The 26,646-nt window shown below is 39.9% G+C and overlaps 1 long non-coding RNA gene across 1 annotated transcript; it reads left to right on the top strand.

Moving 5' to 3' along the window:
• The first annotated feature begins 3,116 nt into the window (after positions 1 to 3,116).
• LOC120323512 lies at positions 3,117 to 26,646 on the top strand. Its single transcript, XR_005564027.1, has 4 exons — positions 3,117 to 3,203; positions 3,722 to 3,872; positions 25,229 to 25,350; positions 26,523 to 26,646. It is a non-coding gene; the product is annotated as an uncharacterized LOC120323512 (long non-coding RNA).

Here is a 26,646-nt window from a genome sequence, read left to right as displayed (position 1 = left end):
GCTGGAGACTGAGTTTTCTGCCTGTGTGCTGAAGTTTTGAAATATAGGTGTGTGAGGACTATTTAAATTGCATTGCTTTGCAGTCTTTGAGAAATATTGTCGCTTTTCAACTACTGATCTGCTTCTTCATCTGATTTTCTTGGGGTATTTTTAAACCAGTAGCGTTTACATCCCTATTTTTGGATGATAGGAGAAATCAAAGGTTACTTGTGACCATGAAAGATTTTATTCAGTTTGTCTCAGAACAGATATGTCCTTCTATATCCGTATATACCCACATATCCTTCTTGTCTGCTGAAACTTATTTCATGAGTTCCAATCTGAGAGGTTGGTTTTACATTCTGTGGTTTTGCGCATTGCTACAAATCTGTCTTGCCTTTTTCCTTCCTCATCATTTTCTGTAACAATTTTCTTAATGCTTAAATGATGTTCATATCTTGGAATAACAAGACAACTCACAGTTGAACACAAATGATACACTTTTTTATGTTGAAGGAGAAACAAGCAACCATTAACTCTGCAAGTGTGATACCAAAGGGGAGGGAACACATGTCTCCCATTGGGAGCAGGAGCCAACTGATTCAATGTGAGTAAATGAATGAGGTAACATCTGGACTTAAAGTGATCACTATCCAAATTGGCCAGAAGTTGGGACAGGGGGAGAAAAGACTATGGCTCTGATATTTTGGTTGCTGTAAAGTTACTTCTTTACTCTGCACTAACACCATTCCTTAAATAACTTAATAAGTACAACATCTATGGCAAAGTCTAAATTTAGGATACATACTTCGAACATCAAGACAATGAGTGTTCAAGAGAAAATCTTATTTTATTCCTGACATTAGTCAAGTTTGAAAATGAAATTGTGTCTACTTAGCATGTTAAACCCTATAAAATGTAGTTTATGGATTAGTGCAAGACGTTCCTGTGTCCTCCATATGTTCCTCCCTCCTTGAGTATGTTTATTCTGTGCAGACAGCTGAGACTGTCTTCTTTTTCCTGCTGCAAATTTCTGACTGTATTTTAAAGTCTGGATTTTTCCCTGCCTTGCTCTACCACTCAACATCAAAAATGATCTCTTTCATTGCAATTATTCAAGTGGATTCAATGGAGTCAGGTTTCCCATTCATCTGACTAAATGTGGAGCTGTGCGACCGAGACTTCTCTATTTGAACCAGCTGTGTTGACTAGGGTTGTAATTGTGAAGATCAACTCAACACAGTCAACAGGGTTAACAAGATTCATCTGACCAAATGTAGGCACTAACTTTAGAATTAGGTGAATAGTGCATTAAACTCAGTTGGCTGTGATGGTTGCTCATGTTGCTCTGTCACACACTGGCATTCTCTCTATAAAGATATATGTTTCAGTTAATATCACAATAAATGGGCAGTTGTAATTGGTTTTCAAGGGGATTATGGTAAAAATCCCATTTAAAAAATACTACCTGCCTCCTTGTCAGTAAGGCTCCAGAAACCCCATGCCTGATCTAGAGTGAGGAGGTTTCAGTTTCTCTCATATCTTATCTTCTTTTCCTCATGGCTCATTGGTTTTCTCTGTTACTCTCCCCTCTGCTTCTTCCATGCTTGCCTCGTATGTTGAAAATGACCCCTCATATGTTGAATATGATTTTACAACAAAGAAAAAGGACTGTTTTCACCTCTCTGAGCCACCACTGCCTGACAGATGTTTTTGCTGAACTTATATGTGTTTTGATCCAATATCTGAAGCATTGCTTTGAGTAAGGGACCCAGTCTTCTTGTGGGACTGCACCTGGAATACTGCATACAGTTCTGGAGTGCCCAAAATAAGAAGGACATGGAACCCCCAAAATAAGAAGGACATGGAACTGTTGGAGCAAGTCCAGAGGAGCCCACAAAGTTGATAAGAGGACTGAGTATCTCCCATAAGGAGACAGGCTGAGAAAGTTGGGTCTGTTCAGCCTGGACAAGAGAAGGTTGTGCGGACACCTCACAGCAGCTGTCCAGTATCTGCAGGGGCCTACAGAGAAGGAGGAGAAGGACTCTTCCTCAGGAACTGTAGGGATGGGACAAGGGGGAATGGGCACAAATTGAAAGAGGGGAAATTTAGGTTAGATATTAGGAAGAAATTCCTTATGGTGAGGGTGGTTAGACTCTGGAACAGGTTGCCCAGGGAGGTTGTGAATGCCCCAACGCTGGGAGTGTTCAAGGCCAGGTGGATAAGGCCTTGAGCAACCTGGTCTAGTGGGAGGCCCATGGTAGGGAGGGTTGGGACTAGGTGATCTTTAAGATCCATTCCAAACCCTTAACATTCTGTGAATCATTTTATGAATCTATGATTCAGTGGTGAAATGGGTGACAGTTCTCTAGAATCTAGAATTATGAATAAGAAATAGCAGTTTCACAACTTTGCAGTGAGTATATTTTATTGACCAAGAACTTGTGTCTTACTCACTGCCTGTTGAGACTGTAAATGCCTCAGGGCAAGTGTAGGGTTTGTGTTCTGCATCCACCTCATCATCCACATCCCACTGTAAAACACGGGTAGATGGGTGGGTGAAAGAGGGAAATTACTTAACTACTTTGCTTTCTAGGTTTATATTTATTCATCATTCTTATTTAATCCTTATTCTGCAGAGCATAGAAGCAGCTAGTAAGGATGTGATCAATACTCTCAGAAATTCACATGTAACTATAAATTTGCATTATTTTCTATTACAACAAAAAAGAGTGAATGGATTTTGTATGCAGATGTAAAGATGTAATTTTGGAGATGCAAGCAATAAACAATGGAGATTGCCAATTAGACAAGGTGTTAAAACATATGTATAGCTGCCAGCATATATATAGTCTCACTCTACTTATGTGTTTAAAGTGCCTCTTGGATATGAGCCTAGAAATTACATTTCAAAATAAATGTATTCTCTTATACTAAATTGCATTTCTGTTTAACAATATTTTTTTCTGCTTGCAACTTTAGCTTTTGATTTTTTTTCCCCATAACCAAAATTAAAAATTACCATTTTGAATTATGAATATATATTGATGGGCCAGCACCACATAAAACTTACTTAATTCCCAACTTCAGCTGCAGTGGAACAGCAGTTTGATTTAACTTTTGTCTCCAGGGTCCATTCTAACACCAGTTACCAGAGAAAATAGCCTTACTTTCAGATGTTGAATTTAACTTCGCAAATAATGCTTCATAACTAGAAAGCAGAGGTAGGCAAGTTGTTACATCGTTCTATTCTGCCAGTCTACTCTGTGTAATGTCTTTCCATTCTTCTTTTGAGAATAAATTAATTTGCTATTGTGGAAAAATGTGTTTAAGTAAAGCTGATCTTGAGGCCATGAGGTTATCAGAATATTGTTTGAAAAAACTACAATGTAAAATTAAGCCACAGTGCTTGAATTCTTCATTTTGGACCATGCTTCTTTAGAAGCATGAGATGTCAAGAATTTGGTGGGGTTTCAGAAAATAACTCTGTAGAAACTTACAGGAATATTCATCATATATTTAGGTAGGTGGTAGACTATGATTCTTTCAAGCCTCTTAGACACTTTAGAAGTTATTTTAAATAGATTTTATGATGTTTAATAATAAATAGGGTTTTTTTTATGAAGGGACCCCTGTGATTGATGTTGTTAAAGTGAATATATTTTATAAAGAAGGGAAATTGTAACCATTCTCCAGCTAGAGTTCCACTCAAGAACTCTAACCAGGTTTTTACCCTTCACAGAGAGGCATGCTGAAAATAAAATGGATCAATACTGTGCAGAGCAGAAGAAGAAGAACAGCCGTACAGAGATACAGAGTTAAAATAACTTTACAATGATGTTCAAATATCTTTGAAGATGATGTTACAGGAAAGGACAGAATGAATCATTCAGGTATGTAAATACAGACTTCTAGCATTGGTTTAGGTACTAAATAGGAGATATGACAGCAAAACCCCAAGTGTCTAGAGCAACAGCCAGGTGTAACACCCTAAAGCATCTAAAATGGCACTAGACATCCATGTCTGGCAACTGAATCCCACCCAGAGAGCCTGCCTTGATTTGATAAATAATTCCAGTGTCAGTTTAGAAAACAGATTTAAGTAGCCAGAAGATTACCTTCCAATGAGAGATCTTTTGTTTAAGGTAAAAGCAAGTTCTTGCAATCGTGTCAAAATGATTATCATTGTCTGAAGAGCTGGAGGAAATTTGGAGGCTGTAAAACCAAAAGACGAATTTAACCAGTGATGCAAGACATGCCTGGGGCCTTGATAGCATCCCCTGCCATTGTGACTGAGTGCCTGAACATGCTCATGCTCTCCTTGAAGAGCAGAAGTCTCTTTTTCCTTCAAGATTTCTAAATTATTACTTTATAAGATAGGGAGAAGTCAAAACTTGTGCTCAGAAATTGTTGCGCAACTTGATGGGCTGATGCAGTGAAAGACCAAGGCATGCCTAAGAGTGGAATTAGTCTAGCTGAAGGTTTGAACAGCTATGAAAAAGATCTGTTGCTGTTGTTTTGTTTGGATGAAACATTTTTTCTTATGCTTTTAAATTCTTGTCAACAGCATTTAGAGCACTCACTGGACATACTACAGCATGGAATTTTAAAATGGGAATAAGTAATCACTGTCTTATTTTTTACCCATAGTAGGGCACGACCCTCTAGCACAACATGGGTTGTTGAGGTCAGGCAGGAGCCAGATGTGAAGGTCTCCAGGCATTATCAGTGTTGCAAAGGACTCGGAAAAAATCCCAGTTGGACAAGATGCATTGGATAGCCAAGAGAAACTTTACATGATGTAGAGGAATGTCGTTCCCTCCATCTGCATGACTAGGAGAAGCCATGTTTTCTTACGGGAAAGGAGAAAGGCCACTGGATCTTTGGCAATGGTGATCCAAAATTTGTGGCTTTGAAAACCTCAGTGGGGCTTAACTGATGGCACAGAAGTTCACCTAGGGCAAAGTCTGGAATTATGTTAGTTGGAGACACCTCGGCTAGACAGAAATGAGGTGATGGGAAAAGGGAAGGGTGGGAACAAGAGAAGAAGGAAGCAATTCATGTGATTGCTGAAAGGATCAATATGATGTAGACAGAAATTTTCTTCCCACCCTTACTCAGACTGTCATGTTTTCCTCACTTCTCTCTGCATTTGACTTCCAGACCTGTAGCACATCTCACAAAAGATCATCCTATTTTGCTTTTCTATTCCTCTAAAATGGGAGGAATTAAGTGCAAATGCATGTTTTAATGTTATGTGATCATTCCAATGCCACTACCAATTTAGGTACAGTAAGTTGGCTTTTGTAATCTTTATGCAATGCTACCGGTGTGTGGATTTCTGGTTGTAATTTATTTAGTGTAATGGAGACAAATCGGGATAAAAAAGCCCAAATAAATTACTAACAGCAAATGCAGAATTCAAGTTTAACATGGCTGTATTAATATAAATTCAGTTATTTCACTACAGCCATTGAATTATATGCCTAAATCTACATATTTCCTGTTTGTTAAGTAACCAATGATTCAAACATGTTTTGATATTGATGTGCTTTTCCTCATCCTCATTAAGCCTTTACAATGACATTTATGCCAATGATATGTAAAAGAGTATTATTCCATCAAAGAAGATATGTCATCACTACTGTTTAGTATTGGAATGTGTGGGAGTTTTCTAGTCCAGAAGATTTCATGTTGACATTTTTATAGGTAGCAAATTAATCAGCAAAAGATAGAATGGCATTTAAAAAAAAAACCAAACATCTGCTAGTGTTGTTATTGCCAGCTTCTAATTCAGGAATGACTAGTGTATGTTTTTCACAGTGGAAGATTTTATTTTTCAGTTACTGGGTGCTCTGAATGAATAGCTGAACATGTACTGCTGACATTCATTCCGAGCAATAGAAATGTCCAAACAGTAGTACTTCTATCACGAGTCAACCTTTCTTCTAATCCCCAAATCCATCCATTGCCTGAGCATTTATTCCACTGATAAGCTTGCTACTGAAAAGGGCAAAGCAAGATCTTCCTGGAATAAGAGGATGCCTATTGGTCACAGGGTGACTTGCATTTTTTCAAGGGTGATGTCTGTGCTGTGAACTAATCCCAAGGCATCACAGGAAAATTAGAGGTTGCTTTTACAAAGTAAAGAGATTATTTGGTCTGCTTGCTCATTTTTCAGTACTGACACATTTGAGAATTAATAGCTTACTTTTAAACTTCCATCTTTTTTTTCCATAGGCGTTCTGAAATAGGGCTCTCTTCCTAAGATCTCTACAATAACATCAGAGATTGACTTTCTTGTAAAAAGGCACACACAGCCTCAAGTTCTGTCTCTAAGCCTTTTTTCCCCATGCCTGTGAGTACCTCCTCATATCTACAGTCAGTCAATAAGTACTGGTATTTTGGGAGGGTTTCAGCTGGCTTCATCTGGGCTCCACTGTCCCTGTTGTGCCTGGTGGGCTTCACTCTGATCTTACTGTGTGATAGTAGCCTTAGCTTCTACCAGGAGCAGAAGTGGGTGCAGTGAGGAGCACCCTGTGCTGTGTGCTGGGAAGGGGGTGCAGCACACACAGCACTGTCCTGTGGGCTGTATATAGGAGGTATGGTGCTAAGCAGGGAGAATCTGAGGTGGAGAGGAAACCCACAATATTGTTCAACACTAGTCGTAGACAATTCATGTTGGATTAATTAGAGAGGAAGAGAATTCTTTATCATAAGATTATAAGGAGCAAAAAATAATAGACCAGCTGAAGATATGGGGAATGCTAGATGGCAGTGCCATTTTGAACACATGCTACAATTATTTCTGCCTTTTTGATTATACACATGCAAATATCAAAGGGGATATAATTTAGAAAATCACACTGGAGTGAGGTGACATTATGACCATGTTACTCTTCAGCTACTGCACAGTGACCCATGTAGTCTTCACACAAATGTTCTGGGACACCACTGCAGCAGCAGCAGATGTAGGGTCCATGGACTTGATGCCCAGCTCTGGAGTAAGTAGCTGGTGAGGCAGCATCACTATGTCATTTATGGAAAAGTTTTTCTCAACAGAGATTTGAGAGATATGTACAGCGTGTTGGGCAATATCACCACATTTAGGCCTGAAGTTAATAGTTGCTGTCACGGCTCAGCAGCCCTGAATGGCAGCAGGTTGAGGAAGCTGATGATGGGCTTTGGTACTAGCTGGTTTAAAAAAGTTAACCCTATTAGAAACAGCCTTTTTTTCCTTACTTAAATATTCAGGCAATGTGTACAGGCAATGAAAATATTGGGAAATGAAGCAAATAAAGAGAGATGCTGAAAATACTTAATTTATTAGTTAATATATTATTTAATTAAACATATTAATCAGTATATTAATTAGTTAATTTTTACATTTATTAGTGAATGCTATTTATTTTTAGTATTTATTCTAGAAAATACTATATACCAGTCATTACACTGCTAAGCTGAGAGGTGGGCAGGCAGCTGACCAGCTTGGCATGGCATGGGCCAACAGGGAGGATGGAGCTGCGCAATCCAGGGAGCCTCTGTGAGGAAAGCAGGATCCCGCACAGCACCACCCCAGAACTGTATCTGTAGGGATTGAGTTTCCCAGCCTTCATCTCCTTGAATCTGTTACTCCCATGCATCGTCTCCTTAAATGCTGCTCCTCCTGTGGGACATGCCAACCCCAGCATGCCATCTGGAGCAAACTCTGTTGCCACCATGGTAAGCCTGCTCCCAGGGATGGAGGAGGAGTTTTCTTATTCCCAGTCCCTCTCAAGGAACTCTGCCATTTAAAAATATTTTAAGCAGAGGATAGCAAGAAGAAAACTGAGGGCAGGAAGACTTTAACATTGCATCCTAAAATTGTGCAGTGACTTGTGTGAGTCAGTGCCAGGGCCAGTGCCCCCACTGGCACTGGCTGAGACTGGCAAGGGGCAGCAGACCTCCACAATGGCCAGGGGCCAGTGCCAGCCGCAGTAAACATGGACTCTCCTCTTGCCCCCAAGCAGGACTGAAATACTACTTTTTCTCAGAGGATGACATGGTTTCAGTAGTCAGTGTCAAGGGCAAAATGGTAATATAGGACTATTTGGAAAAGTTATGTGAGAAGCGTTGCCTGCTTAATGGGCTTAATCTATGGAGAAAGCATCTGTCATTTATTTAAGATTCTGGCCTCTATTTAGTTATGTTTTCAATTAGTTTGCTTCATGAGTACTTATAAATAGATTTTCCCTGAAAAATGTAATGACTTCAAGTGAGTAATAGATAATTCACTGACAAAAAAAATGAAATGGTGCCTTAAAAAAATTAATTGGTAATGAAATTCTTCTATTAAAGTCAGATATGAGACATGATTTATATGTAATGCCATTGATGCCAAGAGAATATTCTTTCCATCTCTCCTGAAAACCTTCAGACTTGTGACTTGGTATCCAAATGCACACTTTACTGTCATTGCAAAAAGGAATCGATAGTAGTTCCAGCTTCCCGTTTTGATTCTTCCAGATAGAAATATTTTTTTTAAAGAAGAATGTATAGAATTATAGAATAGTTTGAGTTGGAAGGGACTTTTGAAAGTCATCTAGTTCCAACCCCCCTGCAGTAAGCAGAGACATCTTCAATCAGATCAGGTTACAAAGCCCCATCCAGCCTGACCTTGAACACTTTCAGGGGTGGGCCATCCACCACATCTCTGGCAACCTATTCCAATGTTTTATCACACTTGTAAAAAAAAATTAGTTTAAAGCCACTACCTCTTGTCCTATCACTGTATGCCCTTGTAAAAAGTCTCTCTCCAACTTTCCTGTAGGTACAGGAAGGCTGCTACAAGGTCTTCCTGGAGCCGTTTCCAGGCTGAACAACCTCAGCTCTCTTAGCCTGTCTTCATAGGAGAGGTGCTGCAGCTCTCTGATCATCTTTGTGTCCCTTCTCTGGACTTGCTCCAACAGATTAATGTCCTTCCTGTGCTGGGGACCCCAGAGCTAGATGCAGTACTCTAGGTGAGGTCTCACCAGTGCAGAGCAGAGGGAGAGAATCACCTCCCTCAACCTGTTGGCCATGCTGCTTTTGAGGCAGCCCAGGATACATGTAGCTTTTGGTTTGCACACCGGCAGCTCATGTCCAATTTTGCATCCACCAGCACCCCCAATATGTAATATATACTTATTTCCACTGTAAAACATTTTTCAACTAATACAGATTAACCTGCTGATGCATTACAAAAAACTTTCTTTATGAAATTAAGATCTGAATATAATCAGCAGAAGTTACATAAGTTATATATATATATATATTTCTTCTGGCAAAATCTACAGCTAAGTTAAAAGTTTTTTTAGGATGAGAAACATTTTTATCGTAGAAAATTGTGAAAAAGCACTCTTTTCGTTTTGTAAAAAGAAGGAAGACAAATTTGTCACAGATAAAAATTACTTTCCATAGCTGGCTAAGTTGTTTATTCATTTCTAAGTTACGGCCTTCAGATGGTTTTAAATTCTTCAGAGACCCCACCCAGTACTTGAACTCTCTCTTAAGGTAAATTTTAAAGAGTTTTTTGTATCAAGGTTCATTTATTCTGGCAACCAGGGACATATACAAAGAGCCAAGTCAAAAAAACAAAACAGCACCCAGCGTTTACTAAAAGTTTGCGAAATTGCCTAAGTTACACAGATGTTATGTGACTGAATTAACTGAACACCACTGTAGTTAAAACCGAAGTTTAACTAAGGAGTTTATCAACAGGATCTTTCTGTGCTACAGAAAACCTTGAAAGTACTGGAATTGGCTGAATTGCATTAGATACTTGAGGACAGAGCATATCTTAGCAGCTTTTGCTTTCAAAGCTAATTGAGCAGGGGGTTCCAAAAGGCTTGTATTGGCCTTCACATTATCTACGCGTCTTATTCAAACCTATTTCAGATGCTGATTTTCTGGCATGGGCGTGCTTAGACCCATCTGCCAGAGTGCCTCTGTGCTTCTTCACATCGTGAACTGATGCAGCAGTTGCAGATGAGCAAAGCATCAAGCCCGTTTCAATGTATGTTCTAGGATGAAATGTGCAAAACATGCATATACAATCCTACTGGGAACGACAAGCTGCAAATTTTGTCTATGTGCTTCCTGAAAATGGCCTCTTACCATTAGCAAACACTTTTATCCTTAGTGCCTTTGCTGCACATTTCTGATTTTGTGTTTTCACTGAAAAGAAGAAGCAGTTCTCTGAATGCACATGGTTATTTGGGAGCTCAGCCCTCTGCACTTCAATATAGTGTTTCTTTGTCACTCTGAAGGAGTACTTGGAATAGCAAAATTTAGACCTTTTTTGTCAAAATGAGAAAATGTCAAAACATGACTATCACATGTTCAGAATGACGCATGCCCAAATCCATGACTTCCAATCCCAGCTACAGCCAAAACTTTCCTCTTCTTTATTCTCTCTATCTGCTCCTTGTAGAAAGAAGGCAAACAGTACTCTTTTTCCTTCTTCCTCTCCGTCTACCTCATATAAATAAATGACCGTTTCACAGATGGGCCACATCTGCACCTGCTCAGTATTTCACCAACATAGAAAGAGGACTTAGAGAATTCTGTATAAACTAGCATAAAAACGAATAAACAAATAAAACTGATTATGCTGAAATGCTGCATGAAAAATGAAACAATAAGGAGATGGAAATATAATTCAAATGCCAAGGAGAAATGTCTGGTCTGCTAACTAGGAGAAATGTCTGCTGACTAGTTCAGAGATTAATTCATCAAACTCCAAATCTGTATATGAAAACTCCCTCTGAAACGTCTCCTAAGATGGGTGTTTAAGAGAAAAGGCACCTCAGATAACCCCTTTCAGGCAAAGTGCTTTCTGTCTGATTCTAAATGAAGAGGTTTGCATCAAGGCTTGGTGATATGCACCCAGGCTGACAGCTAAAAATCTGTGTGAAAAACCATATGACAGAAAGGACATCACTGGATGGATGGATCATGGAAAGATTTTAATGTATTTTTGCCTAAGCAAAACCCATGTTTGGGTCGTATACTCCTTTATTGTATCCTTTGTCCATTGAACTTGTCATAGGGAGGATCTGTGATTTGCTACAATGAGTGACTTCCAAGAGGAAAGGATTGCCACCCCACCTGTGGGCTGTCCTATAGGCTGTGCAGCTCCAGTATCAGATGTCCTCGGGATCAGTAGACGACACAGTAATATGGCTCAGAAATTAGTGAGAATAAGCAGAATCCAACTCCTAAGGCATCTACAATCCTACTTTTGTTAATTAAAAGAATATAAAAGGGATGGAAAATGTGATCAGGCTCTGAATACATTTTCCAGAACTCTTCTATGAGGGCCAAAGGGAATTATTTTGATAAGAGGAAAAATATAAAGGATGTTTTTCTGAGATGTTTATTGCATTGAAATATACACAGAATAAAAATAGCTCTGAAGAAAAAAAGAGGGGCATTTTTTAACTTGTTTTCAGCATATTTCATCCTCTGACTAAATTCACCAGACTTCCCAAAACACCCTTTCAGACCCATATAATCAGCAGTGGGGAGGCTTCAGATATACTGCCTGAAAGACAGTGAAGTTCAACATTTTCATTAGGAGGAGTTTGTCTACATGAGAAAAGAAGAGCAACACGGTATTTCATTTTGCTTACCTCTGAGAGAGATTGTCTGAGCCAGGTACTGTAGTTCAGGCCCTGATATCTATTCATGTCCATGCCTGTTCCAGTTATTGGAGTCCCAATGGCACAGCATACGAATCACTGTCATGTCAGTGAAAAAGGAGATGAAGTCAACACAGATTAGAGGATTTGATCACATTTGTGCTTGTGGTGTGTCAATACTGCTCATTTTTTGCAGAAGTCATGCAATGTTGTTCATGCTTGCCCATAGCTGTCACATTGGCTTTAAAACACCTGAAGGCGTGGTGATTGGCTAAGGTTCATTAACTGAAGATACAGCTAATGACCACAGAGGGAGCTGTAACTATCTCAGGCTTTAGCCTCGGGATGTGTCTCATTGTATTCTGACCTCTTTAGCTCAAATGAGCCATTTTTGATGCTTAGGCTGGTGCCTAAGCAGGAAGATGAAGACACAGAGTGAGAGGTTAATAAGCCCAGCACGGAGCATGGGGCCAGTGCTCTTCTCCTCCTGATCCCATTCCCACCTCTATCACCCAGCCACAGCCAACTTAATGAGTACAACCTTTCCATAGTATGTGGAACTTGTGGTCAAAGTGACAACAGTCTCTATGGCTGCACAATTAGAAAACTTGCACATGACAAAGCGGAAAAGTGCCCAGGCTTCTCGTACGTTCTGCCAATTAAACAGACTGTCTGTCTAAGGCAGACTTTGAAATACATTCTAGGTTTTCATCCTAAGGAGAACAATACTTCTTTGTAGCATGTTCTGGCTCTGGGGCAAAATACATTTATATTTACTGAACACTAAGAAGCATTCAGCTAGCTTAAATGATATGAAAGAGAATGATGTATTTATGCCCCAAGGTTTTACTTCTTCTAATGTAAGACTTGTATTAAAAACACCCTCCACACTTAGAAATCTGACATTGTCTGCAGTCTTGCCCGGGGATTCACACCTGCGGGTCTGTAATGAGCTGGGGAAGAGGAGAAGATATGCTTCAAGTTGTGCCTTTCTTTCCTTATGATCAGCAGTTGCACAGAGAGCAAGGAAGGCAGTTATTTTATTTTTTCACAATTTTATCTGTTTTCTTTCGCAATTTTCCAAGGCCCATAAAAATAATGATGAAGAGATCAGCAACACAGTTACAAAATACTTATTTTTTTCCCAGTGAGGGAGCTTCTGGCCCTTTGTATTTTACAAAATAAAAGAGGAAGAATATTAAAAAGGCACAATTAAAAATGAAAATATGTGAAATAAAATAGGGTTTGTCATTTAACTCTTGGGGTTTATTATACTTAAAGTGATCTCGGACATATATCTTTTTCTTCTCCCTTAGCTCTCACTAGTATCCACATAATGGATAAAAAAAATAAATGATTACTGCAACTTTTAAAGCGCCTCAAATTTTCATTGACTTTTGGAAAAATGAATAGACTAATAACCATCAAACACCAAGATTACCCCCATACATCTACTATATTTCTGTGAAGAAGCTGTGCAGCAGGTGGTAACTTCAGCTAGTCTTTATTATGCTTACTTTATTTACATACAAATTAATGGTTTCTTTTCATTTTTATTATTTTTTTCATCACCAGCTCTCCCCAGACTTGGCAAGGGGAGAAATACAAATGACCTTGCACTACAGATATTTGTAACAGTAAATGAAGCCAGCTGTGAACTCCACCTCCTAATTTCAGATGGGACATGGAAAAGTTAATTAGATCTCTGCCTTCATCCATATAACAATGCTTGTCTATCTGTGAAGGATGATGCATGCCCAGATCTTTTAGTGGAACAGCTGAAAGCAAGGACAGAAATTATTTTAAGTGCAAATATTAAGAAAAGACAATAGTGTAACAACTATTTTCTCTTTATAGGTAATGAACCTGTCACTTCTGAAAGTGAAAATATTAACTTGTTCTAGTGATTTCTGCCCTTCTATTTTTGGATTGATGATGGGCCACATATTTATTTAGAGATTTCTCTACAAGGAAATAAGATCTAGTGTTGAGCTGTTATCAAAGCCTGAACTAATAAGACATACAATGTGTCTAAGCATCCTATACGATAACTTGCAGGTTGGTAGCTTTGAAATGCCCCAGAAAGAGAAAAAAAGCCACAGTGGAAGAATTCTGCCTACCATGAACAGCAATGTCCAGAAAGCTTCATTCCCTCTGCTTAATCCAGATCCTCTCCAGTATGGATTTGTCTGATGACTAAAGGGTGGTTACCAAAGGGTGGTTACCAGCATCTTGTCCCAAGGATTGTTCCCAAATTGGAGCTATTTAGTGTCTGCCTGTGTCATCAGATATGACTGTGGTTGTGCACCCTCTGCATTTGCATTGCTGCTGTATCTTTTGTCTCTCTGCACCTCTATGACTTTCATCCTCTTTCCCTCTCTGCCATCTATTCTGGTTGAAATTTTTAAGGACAGCAGTTCTCATTTGAATATGCATAGATGAAATCCACAAGAAGGGCTTTTTTATAGCAGCAACAGAGTACAGATACAGAAACATGCTCCAGCATCAGATTACTGTTGTTTCATTTCTCATGTTCCTATTGAGCCCTCTAACAACAGACTGGAACAACAATTTGTTTTAACAATTCCCTTGTCACAGTTTTAATTTTTTCACCACTAATATTTGGGTATTAAAAATTGTCTCGTAACTGTAGTTGATCATGACTTTTTAAGTTCTCTCTCATCTTGCTATTTTATCTGTCAATTATAGATATATATTGAAATTACAGGTTTCCATGTCAACAAAATTCCTCTCTTTCTATCCAGCGAGTGAGCTCCTCTTGAAAGCTGGACAGCTGGCTTTGGGTTTTTTACCTTGGCCTGAGTTTGTGGTGAAAGTAGAGGGCTTGTATTTCATTTTAACTGTTTGTGTGGAGGTTGATTGCATTGTAATGAATGTAGGCATATTACCTCATATTAAATATAAGCAGAAGACATAGGACACCAGCCTTGACTGTTCTTGGCTTCAAGCATGTATTTTAAATTTGTGTACCACTGGAGTATAGAGAAAAGAGGAGCAATCTTGCACCCAGGAGTGTGTGTGTGAGCTGTAACTGTGCTCAGGTTCTTTATAAAGAGTGAGATGCATATAGAGGGAAGGTTCAACAAATCTGTCCTCCCTGGTTTATGTAATTCTAAAATTTTTGAACCATCTGTCCCATAAGAAATGTACTCCATTTCAGAAAAAAACCTTTAAAAATACCAAAAGAGTGATGGAATAAAAAGAAAAATACACTTGGAAACAGAAAATACGCTCAGCAACATTTCTTAGACCTTTTTCCTGAGGGCAGCAGCTCTTGAAAGGAACCTATTTACAGTCAATGTCAGATCAGGGATTTACAATCAGAAAAATATTTGTTTTATTCATAAGCAAATTAAAGTAGAATGTGGCTGGCAAGTTGGAGGCCAAGACTGAGGCAGGTCAGAGCTGTTGGGGGCCAAGGCAGTTCGATGGTGCAGCAGATCGTGCTGGGCGTCCTCTTTGGCACTAGAGGGTCCTTTTGGGCACCAGAGGTCATCTCCAACTCCCACTGACCATGAAGTAGGAGGAGCATCTGGGTACCACAGCCTGGAGGGAAGGCCAGTGGTCTAGGAGGGAAAGTATGTATGGGTTGCCATCTGGCAAGGTGAAAGGCAACACTCAAGCAAAGAAAAATAAACTTTTAATCATTCTGCAGTCATTTGGTTTGATTAATTTGATTATATTTGCAAAATGACACCTCTGTGTCTCACACACCCTACACACATGTAGTTTTTGATATAGGTGTTACCAGGCATCCAAGTGAAGGCCAGTGAAAGTGTGGGGCTTTCAAAATTATACCTTCTTCTCTGGACCATGCTGGAGGACAAATGTTTTCATTTCTGCCTAAAGGAATAGAGAGAGTTAATAGATTAGTACTCAAAAATGTAGGATGAAGCCTATGAATAAACTCTATGCTGATGCATTTTTATGAACAACTAATGTAGTTGCAAGCAAAATACAACACAAATTAAAAGTGCAGGACTTACAAGGATATTCATAAATGTAAAAAGCTGTAGAAAAAATGAAATCTTTCAGAAACACAACCAAGGAAATGAAAAGATACAAGTAATTCAAACAAGCATCAAAAGCCTGAATTTCTGAGTAGTTGTTGCTAATGAAGAAACAACTGACTTCACAGTGCAGCCATGCTAATGAACTGTGCTTTATAGATGATAATGAAGTATTTTTTATGAATGCCTAATAAAGACAAAACTGTTGAGACAATGAATAATAATGAAAATTGAAAATCTCTTAGAAATTAAAGGAATTGTGAACAAATATGTTTATGCTGTACTGAGAGCAATAATTACTTATATTCTTTTTGCATTTTCAAAAGTAAGAAATATAAAGTCCCAATTCTCTACAGTATTTAAGCATAAACTTGAAGTGGAGCAGCAGATTAAATTTGTGTGGCAGCAGGCAGAAGAATGGCTTAGTATCTATGGAGAGAAACATATATCCATAGATAATGAAATGCATGATCTGATATGAATAAGCATGATGTTATGGTTGCTGTGCTGGGCCATATGGGAAGCCAGTGGGCAAATACACTGTGCTGTGTGGCTGGCAATGGGCGGGGTCTGCCCCAAAAGTTAGGTAATCACAACTGCATAGATGCTGTGGACAAGGGCGGGAAATGGTTTGCAAACTCCCAAAATACAACATGGTGTTTGCAGTCATGAGGTCTACAGGATTAAAATACCATGCTCTGAACACAGAAAAGATCATACAGACTCCTACTTGCTGACTGTAGATTTTATAATCAAAAACTGTGGATTTAGGAAATATTAAAACTACATATGTGATATTTTACAATTTGTTAAGATTAAACTATTTTTCAGTCATTTAAAGATATTTTGTCAGCACCTGTAAGCATGAGAGCAGTTACCTAGTATTTCTTTCCCAGACTGACATCCAGTTGTATAATTAACCTCCTTGTATTTTCAAGGCTTCCTACTTTTGAAGTTCTAGTAAAAATAATGTTCCTTACATCAACTTTGGTTCCAAACACTCCTCAAAAAATAAAATAAAGCTAATCAAATAAAAAATTTCACAGAAAATAAGCAAATCCAGAGGCTTGCAGAGCTACCAGAGCTACCACCAGGTGTCAGTCTGCCAGCGCTGGTTTCAGAACAGCTGTCACATCTGGAAGTAACGCCCTGGGGAGGGCGGGGGGGTTGAAAGGTGTTTGGGAGAGTGGAGGGTTTATTTGCAACTTTTTCTGAACACCTACTTTTCTCTAAACACAGATGTAGCATAAATACTGAGGCACTTGAATATTCTACCATAAACCCAGAAAGCCCTTACATGGGAATAACCCTATATGAATTATTATGGCTACCAAAGGTAGAAATAAAAAATTGTTTAGCAGTTAAATATAAAAAAAAATTGTCATGTTAGTGTGGGATTTAAAATATTTTTACAGGGAAGCCACTAAGCTTTTTTTTGCATGACTCTGAATCATAATCCTTGTTTCTGCAAAAAGCTCTGTAAGTTTCTGGATGTTTTTCCATGTTATCTTGAAATATGATTTTGAAAGTTTATTTGCTCCCAACTTTTTACTCATCTATTGATATGTTCTATTATTTAAAAAAAATTTAAAAAAGAATCTTCTACCTCTTCTTCCTACAAACACCGTTTCTGCAGAACAAGAGCAGTGCTCAGTCCCTGGGCCCATTGATGTTTTATCCAGCACAGCATTTATCCCATTCTGAGGAATGTAGGACTCAGCCTGTGAGCAGAGCTGTTCCAACAGGAGGATCCTTGGGCTTCAAAAGGAGATGTAGGTGCTTCTTGTAGTCTAGAGGGACAAATTTATTCCACCCAAGAGATGTCATGCTTACCTTTCACAAGAATGATTAGGCACTAAAACAGCACTTCTTTCCAGAACATCTTTGCATTGACTCACACTGCTGCAAGGATTCCTGCTGCCTATATGTACTACCAGCTTCTTTGAGCATTTTGCCTCATTCCTGGTCTCTGGGATCTTGCCACAGTCACTCTTGGGTAACACTCAACATATTCTGTCCATCTGTTAACAAGTTTGCCTTAAAGCCCACTCATATGGGTGCACACCACATGAGGATACAGCCCATGCTCACAGGGCTGGTTTAAGTCTGGCTGAGATTTGAACAGCACTGACAGCAAGGACTCCGGCATAGGTTGAGTAAGTTTCCTGGGGAGGGTCATCCCATGCTTTGCCAAACAAGGGCTTTAAGTGTGTGATGAACTGCAGGAGCACATTTAGAACCCACCAGGCACAGGCCTGTATGTCTTATTAATGATGAGAAGGTTTATACTATACTACCTTATTAATCAGCTGCTTATTTTCTTTGCTGTCCTGGAGTCTCAGACTTTGATGTCTCCAGTAGACAGCTTTTAAATGTTTATTTCAGCATCTGGTGTTATTTAAGTGATCAACATGGAAATGTTGTCATCTAGGAAATAACATAATTTTTTTTCTCCTATTTAGGTATAGTTTCTTTATGCAGACAACGAGAGTATCGAATGTCAACAGCTACTCTTACTCTAAAATCAATAAATATGCTTTGTCACATCACTAAAATATTTCTAGATGTTGCTTTCTGCAGGTTGTGCTTTAAATTTGTCCAAAAAAAAAATGAAAATCATTCTGAGCTTCTTCTCAAGCTTCCAATTGTGTGACAGGCACCCATCACAATCTCTTTGTTGGGTTGATTTTTGGTTGGGTTTTTTGTTCATTTGTTTGTTTTGTTTTTCTTTGTGTTTTTGGTTGGTTGGTTGGTTGGTAAGGATTTTTAGTCTAATAAAACATCCTCTTAGATACTCACTTTTCAGTCTGAGGGCAGTCTGAAAATGAATAGATGAGACTAACAGAGTCCTAATGGCCTGTAAAAATGAACCTTTTATTGTGATATTTTGAAGTTCTAAATGTCTTCTCTTTCTTCTGTTTCTGAGTGCAGAATATGTGCACAGTGCTTTAACACGCCAAGTGAATTTGTGTCTTGCTAACAACTTCTTTATCTCAGTATGTATAGTGCAGACTGTGTTCATATAAGTAGGTAAGCAAATAAATAGAGATATATTTAATGCACATATTTAAACTGAAGAGTTCTTATTGCAGTTTGGGTGACTAGTAAACCAAGACTATAATTGCTAGTTACATATCTGTGTTCAGGCTTAGGATGAGTAGGCAGGACTTGGCACAAAGTCACTATATGCCCATAAAAGGAATACATGTGACATTTTAGATGTTGACAGCTTAAAAAAAGTAGAGCAGGGTAGCCAAGAATTATAGTATGACTTCAGTTATTTAATTTATTGACTGACTTGTCTAATGCCAAACTAAAGTGGTGAAGCACTTAGCTGAAGCAAGACAGATGGTCAGTGAATCAACATTTCTGTGGAGAGTGATGCTTTTATCCACTTTTTCAGTTCCCCTAGTGTTATTATCACTGTATTGATCCAAACATTGGATTTTGTATCAATTTACATCACCTGATATCATATGATCAGGATAAGAGCAAATATAATCTTTCTCCAAGAAAGATGCAATTTTAATAAGCCTTCTGAAGAAAACAGCTGTGGCAATTTTCATGGAAAAATAGAGGTCAAACCATTGTTTACATACATATTTAGTTCCCTTAAAAGCATTATTCTGCATACACATTTCTGCTACATTACCTTTAAAAACGTTTTGTTCCTTGCTGCTTATGAAGGTATCAGTGATCCATAATGCAGAACCTCCTGTTTTGAGCACCACTGTACTGAATAGTATTAAACAGGCTGCTGCTAGCCCTGTTTTACAATTTTTCAAAAAGAAAGTATTTTAGGGTTTGGAGATTTTTTTTGATCATCACAACGAGATGTTCATATTTTTGTGAATCAGCAACTTCTAAGATACAAAATGTTACAGCTGCATTTTTGTGACCAAGTTTACTGCTTAGGTGAGTGTTAGTCTCTGCCCTTTCCTGCTTTGGTGCTCATGAGTAGAAAAGAACAAAAAGGGGGTTTTAATTTTCCTCCACATTGTGTATCTGGGCTCTGTGGCAGTACAGACCACCTGTGTAAAACGGGAGTTATGGATGCATGTGGCAGACGGTGGCAGTACACCTGCATCAGTTGCTCCTCTTGGCCATGCCTAAAACAAGCATTACTCTCAGCAAGACAGAGACATGGCTGTGATCTGTGAGATGGTCTGTGAGAGGTAGCCAAGTTACAGCAAACTTTGGTATTTATTCAGTGTGTTTAACTGCAATATTTACCTTATTATCTCTCTCCACCACAGGCATGATGGTTCCCAGTGTGGCTGGTCTGTGAGGCAGCCTGAGCAGGGAACTTCAGAGACTTTGGTTTTCTCCTACTTGCATTCCCTTTTCATATTTGCTTTTTTGCAAATTATTTTTGATCAGAAAGGTGAAAAGGAGATGCCAGAGTACATCATGGTAATTGCAGTGAACTGCAATTCACCCCCAGAGCTTTCACCGGGATGTAAGGAGAGCAGGGCATACACATGCACTACTTCAGTTTTATGTCCACACCTTTGTGTGCTCAACTGCTTCCATTTGGTATAGTCTCATTTCTTAAAACAAAATAAAAAACTCAACAATTTTAAGAATAAGTAACTCTCCTTTACTCTGGCTTTGTAGTAGAATATTGAAGATAGTCTAGAATACAGGTCCTTTGCTTTCAAGACATCCAACCACTTGAACTATTTAAAATATCAAAAGTTGCAGGAAAGGTAAGATATTCTTAAAGCATACTGGAAGTAGAGTTTTATGTGCAGTTCTTGCAACAGGTTGTTGCAGATGCTAAGAGTTTATGTGTGTGTTAAGGGTTGATTTGATGAATTAATGGAAGAAAAATTCTCTGGGGTTTCCTAAAATGCACACAGATTACGGGACTTGTGAAGCTCATGAGCTGCAAATGACTGGAGAAGACCCCTAGGTTCCGTTCTTGTGCTTTTGCCTAGATATCCAGTTCTGGCTTTAGATTGATTCAGTATATTTGCTCTTGTGTTCTGACACAAAAAACTTTCTGAAGAGCCACACCAAAACAGAGGAAGAACTTTTGACTGGAGCATGAAGCACAGTTCCTACGCCATCCTGAGGGAGTGAGTGGTAGGAAACAGTTTTATAGACTCAGAATTTGTTTGTGCTGCAAAGGATTTTAAAGATCATCTAGTTCCAATCCCCCTGCCATGCAGGGAGAACTTCCATGAGACCAGATTGATCAAAGCCCCATCCAGGCCGGCCTTGAATACTTCCAGAGATGGGGCATCTACAACTTCTCTGAGCAACCTGTTCCAGTCCCTCATCACCCTCACAGCAAAGAATTTCTTCCTTATACCTAAGCTAAACCAACCCTCTTCAAGTTTAAAACCCTTACTTCTTGTCCTATCACTACACTCCCCAATGAAGAGTTCCTCCCAATCTTTCCCAGAGGCTCCCTTTAAGTACTGAAAGGCTGCTTTAAGGTTTACCTGCAGCCTTTTCTTCTCCAGTCTGAATGACCCCAACTCTCTCAGCCTGTCTTCATAGGAGAGGTGTTCCAGCCCTCTGATCATCTTTGTGACCCTCCTCTGGACTTGCTCCAGCAGGTCCACATCCTTCTTGTGCTGAGGACCCCATAACTGGACACAGCACTCCAGGTGGGGTTTCGAGAGCAGCGTAGAGAGGGAGAATCACCTGCCTCGACCTACTGGCCATGTGTTTTTGATGCATCCAAGATTACCTGTGGCTTTCTGGCTGCAGCACACATTTATAGGTCATGTTGAGCTTCCCATCAATCAACACTCCAAAGTCTTTCTCCTCAGAGATGCTCCCAATCAATGAATCCCTCAGTTTGTATTGATATTGGGGACTATTCCCACAGGTGATGCCCTTGCACCACCAAGGTGCAGGGCCTTGCACTCAGCCTTGTTAAACTTTATGAGCTTCACCCAAGCCCACCTCTCAAGCATGTCAAGATCCCTCTGGATGGCATCCTCTCCCTCTAGAGTATCAACCATACCTCTCAGGTTGGCGTCATCCACAAACTTGCTGAGTGTCTACTAAATCCCTGACAAAGAGGTTAAATAATACTGGTCCCAGTACCAACCCCTGAGGGGCACCACTCATCACTGGTTTCCACCCAGATCATGAGCCGTTGACTGCCACTATATGAGTGTGACTTCCCACCAGTTCCTTATCTACCACCTGGTCCACCTGTCAAATCTAATTATCTACATTTTAGAGACAAGGATACTGTGCAGGTCAGCATCAAATGCTTTGCAGAAGTCCAGGTTTCCAGGCACTATGTGGTTTGGCTCAGAATTAAGAAGTTGCTGTCACCTGTGTTGCTGGTGGTGGTTTTCAACACACACACTAAAAAGAAAAAAAATCCCAGGAAATTGTTGCTCAAATCCAAACCTATCAGTGGTCTGCTAAAGAAGAGCAATTTTACACATTCCCAAATTAAGACATTTTCAGGTAAAACAAACATTTGTCTCTGTCCTACGCTTCAGAAAATATGGACTGACAGATTTTGGTTATGTCACTTAACAAGCTATTGAAAGCAAATCGCCTAAGTATAAAAGTGATGAGATAGTGCTAGACCTGTTGTTTATACAACAGACCATGTCTCTGCTTTGACTAAAATTTCCTGAATTGAAACTTGAGAAAAACAATTAGGAGTTATTTAAAAGTGACTGTTCCTCTAGAAAGAGTTTCCTGAGAAATGATCCCAACTGCACACACAATCAAAATACAGGCAACAAAGATTCCCTCCTCCTTATTGCTTTACTTTTACTTTTTAGCCTTGCAAATATAATGTTGAAAAATTACTGAATACAGCAATTACTATGCTGAATCAATAATACTTCTCTCAATTGAAAAAGAAAATATCTCTCCTTTGTTTTGGGATGTAAGCATTAGAATCACTAGGGGACTGAGAAAGGTCCTGCTAACCAGTAGTGCACTGGGGAAGCAGGATTAGTCATAAACTCAGTGAGATTTCTCAGTGGCCATGCCCTGTCAGGGCTGAGCAGCCGTACTGCTGTTATTAAAACATGAAATTCCAGTGGTATACAGCAAGATGAAGTGACACACTGGGGTCATCGTCATCCACTACCCCAGTGCAGGTAAGGCTCCCATTAACCTCCCACCCTCTCCCACTGTCCCATAGGCCCTCTTTGTGAGTGATGAAAGTAGCTGCTGGCAGAGGGATGCAGAGGCACAACACCTGTTTGGAGCCCCTGAAACCCTCAGAGGTTACCTGAAGCAGGTATCCCTTTCACCCTGCCCTTGCTGCAACTCTTAGTGTGCAGCTAGCAAAATCTACATTTCAGGAGACGATATCCCAGGTGGCTGTGGATAGCGTTGTCTCCTGGCAGTGAATACGTACTGCAACCTAAATTTCATGTTAAGGTTGCTAGCAGAGGAATTCTGGATTTGAGTTGATCCAAGACAAGATTTTGAGTGAAAATATCCAGAGTAAAACTCTGCACCTCTAGCATCTGCTGAACGGGGGCTGGAACAGCTCAGTTCTGCCCCCAGCTGCTGTTCAATCCTTAGAGATCACCTAGGATGGAATAAATTCTGGACCAGGCACTCCCAGCTCCAGATCTCTGGTTGCAAGTGTCTGTGAGCTAGAGACTGCTGCCATTCCTCAAGCATCAGTGTTTAGTGCTATTTGAGATGCCCTGAACTGCTGAAGACTTCAGCATGGGGCAGGCAGGAGGACAGTGCAGGACCTGTAGCTGATGAGATCCCAAGCTTCATTAGGCACCTGTACATGACATGCTGTCCACTGACTGGAGCGAGAGTTTAGATGCCTGGCTGACATGTACATCCTATATTTAAACATTCTAAAAGCTGAAACTCACCACTAGAGTAACAAACAGAGAAACAGGATATAGTAATAAAGCATTTTGAGATTCATGTACTTTTACTATCAAGTATGTCTTTTTAATAGATCATGAGGGCATAAATCCTTGCACCAACAAGGTCAGATTTTGTAATGGTGATGTTTAATCACCAGTTCATTGTCCCTGTGGGAAGGGGTTTGGGTACTGGGAGAGCAGGACAGAAACCAGCAGGCCGTGACAGGAAGTGCAGGAGCAAAAGCATAGTTGTGTTTAAAAGTCTAAACAGTGGTTGATTCCTCTTGCAACAGCTTCTTCCTGAGGCAGCCTTTACCTACCTGGACCTGAAATAAGTCTTTCACTCATAGGACAGAAACTGGACTCTTGTGTACAAGGAAAGAGCAGAGAATAACATGAGGGTGGCCCTTCAGCTAGTGATCAGTGCTGCCAACTGTAAAAAAATGACAGGCTAGGGACAGATCAGCACTACTTCAAGGGCAAAATGCCACTCCTTTGAAAGAAGGATAAAAATCTCTAACTCAGGTCTGGCACCTGCTGATTTGTAGGCAAAGCCACTTAACTATTGCACTTATGCCATAGCGTATTTTAGCTACTTTGTCATTATATTTTCTTTCCTTTTTAGTTCTCCCAAATAATAGGTTGTTTTCCTTTTCTTTCCTCTCTAAAAGAAGAATTTATTTTCTGCCTTCACTAATATCCATTATTAGCATTTAGATGATTTATTTTTCCTGGTAATTTTTCTTTACTTGTAATTTTTCATAGTAGACAGAAAATTTTCAAGATTCAGAAAGCATTTAGTTATCATGTTCCTCCTCTGGCCAATAGATGGGACTCTTACCTCTGATATCCCTTCTCTCTTTGATCTTATCGCATAGGTAATAGTGCAAAAGCCATTCTTGAAATCTGAAACGTGAGGGATACATGTTACCCCACATCTCTGAAAAACACAGAAACAAGGGACCTCTGGAGCTGTTAACATCTCAAATACGCCAGATATGCAGTAGGTTGGAGACAGTAGAATTTGGGTTTAGAACAGGTTTATCTTTCAGACAGTGTTTCACGAACACCTTAAAAATACTTGTCATCTGTTTTTTTTCCTCCCAGGAAGGATGCATATTATAAGAGTCAGTTAATATAATAAATAAAAATAAATTACCAAACAGGTCCAGTTGATTACAGGAATTAATCATGACTTTGTTCCTGTTGCCTTTTACTCTCAGATACAAGATTGACACACACATTGCTAAAGCATATTAGGAGCTGACCTGCATTGGAATAGAAACAGTGAATTTTGTTGGGAAGTACTTGTTTTGGATGGGACATAATTCCAAGGTGAAGTGGTTCGTGGAAATATCTGTTTCCTTATATTTCTGGTGAAACGTTGGTGGGACATCAATGGATTTCAGCCTAATTGAAAATGCACCAGCTCCTGGGGTAGACTGGAGAACTCCTGTTTTCCAGCTTTCCTGGCTGAGAAGTTGTTGGAAATACTGGGTTATTGTCAGCAGTTCTTGCAGTCAGTGCCCTGAACTCAATGGTAGGAAGGCTGGGACCTTTCTGCTGGCTGTTGTGGCTTGGGGGTAGCCCTTTTGCAGACAGGGAGCTGAATAACTGGAAGACCTACTACAGTTAATGTGGTGTTCAGAAGGTGGCCCTCCAGGTTTAATTTCCATTGCTTTTCCTTTTCCCAGTGAAATGCTTTGATTACTTTAATTTGTCTTTCCAGGTTTCGGAATAGAAAGGAGAAGAGGAAATCCTACAGCAGAACTGCAGCGTCCCACAGTGCAATATATTTTATTTTCTAGCCCTCAAGATGGCTGCAAAATAGTGAGCAGTTTGTCTTCAAAGGTGCATTGCTTTATATTTCTCTTGTTGCAGGGTTATACCTGAACATTTCCTTTTACAGTGTTCCGATGTTTTTGGTTCACCTGTGTATCGTGCCTTGTGCCTACTGCCTGAGCTCCTTGGGGGATGCTCAGCAATGGTCTGGAAAACACCACACATTAGGATACAAATGTGAGTGTGTGCAGTGTGTATGTACAACAAATACACAGTACTGCCTCAAAGGCATTTGTCCACATCGATCATCTGAAAGAGGATGATGCCATCAGGCCCCAGCTGATGGTGTTGAAATGGGAGATGACCATCAGTCAGATTAAGCAGCAACCATGCATGACTTCTGGTATGAAGGGGTCACACAGAAAAGAGATATATGAAAGGCACATGAAAAATTGTGACACGGCTGGGTTTGACACAATTAGAAGCTGCCCAACCAGCATCACCACCTCTGCCCAGGCCAGACAAAGCACCATTCCTGAGAGCATTGGGGGTGCTGGGGAGTGCCCATTGGCAAGGGAGAGGACAGTAGCACTCTGGGGGACCCACACCTGTAGCATGCAGGACTGAAAACACAGGGTGCTGACATTTACATATGTATTAACATTTCATTAAGCGCCTAGCATTGATATATTACTGGCATCATCCTAATTTTACGGAAGACTGTCAGGAGGCTTTGTCTCTATGTGTGCCTAGCTGGACCTTGTGCCCTGAATGCCCACAGGCATTTGGAGAGCAGTAGCTGCACTTCTGGAGTGTGTCTCAGCTCTAAATTCATCCAGATGAATTAAGTTTCACACACATAGAACTCAGCACTCTAAAACCATTCCAAAAGCGTGGAAAACAGGGGCAAATGGGAGTGTTGCTAAATCACCCAGCAGAGCAGCTAGTGCAGATGTGCCCTCAGCTGAGCTGGGGTATGTTCCCATCACATGGATGTCTTAGCCAGCAGGTAGGAGGCAAGAATGACCCACAGCAGAGGGGCACTGAAAACCTGAGTGCTGAGCTGCCTGCAACCAGCACAGCTTTGCAGGTGGCATCTGCCTTTCCCACCCATGTTTCACTAGCAAAATGAATAATGGTGTCATCATGGTCTCATGCCTTTCTGTAATAAAAATCCAAAATAAACTAGATTAGTATTCTAATTCTTTTTAAGTTAAAAGCAGTCCTATTTTTAATTCCAGATAATTCAAATCCCAGATGACAAGGAGAAGAATGTGAAACAACACATTGGCTACAAAACACGGCAGTCTTACTGAGTCATCATCACCTGTGACTGACTACTGTAGCCCCCCTAAGATACCTTCT

This window comes from Pipra filicauda, unplaced genomic scaffold, assembly GCF_003945595.2.
Source record: "Pipra filicauda isolate LSUMZ 115617 unplaced genomic scaffold, ASM394559v2 scaffold279_size1008630_pilon, whole genome shotgun sequence".
NCBI lineage: Eukaryota > Metazoa > Chordata > Aves > Passeriformes > Pipridae > Pipra > Pipra filicauda.
The sequence above is the reverse complement of the archived record's forward strand: the minus strand, read 5'-3'. Positions and strand labels throughout refer to the sequence as shown.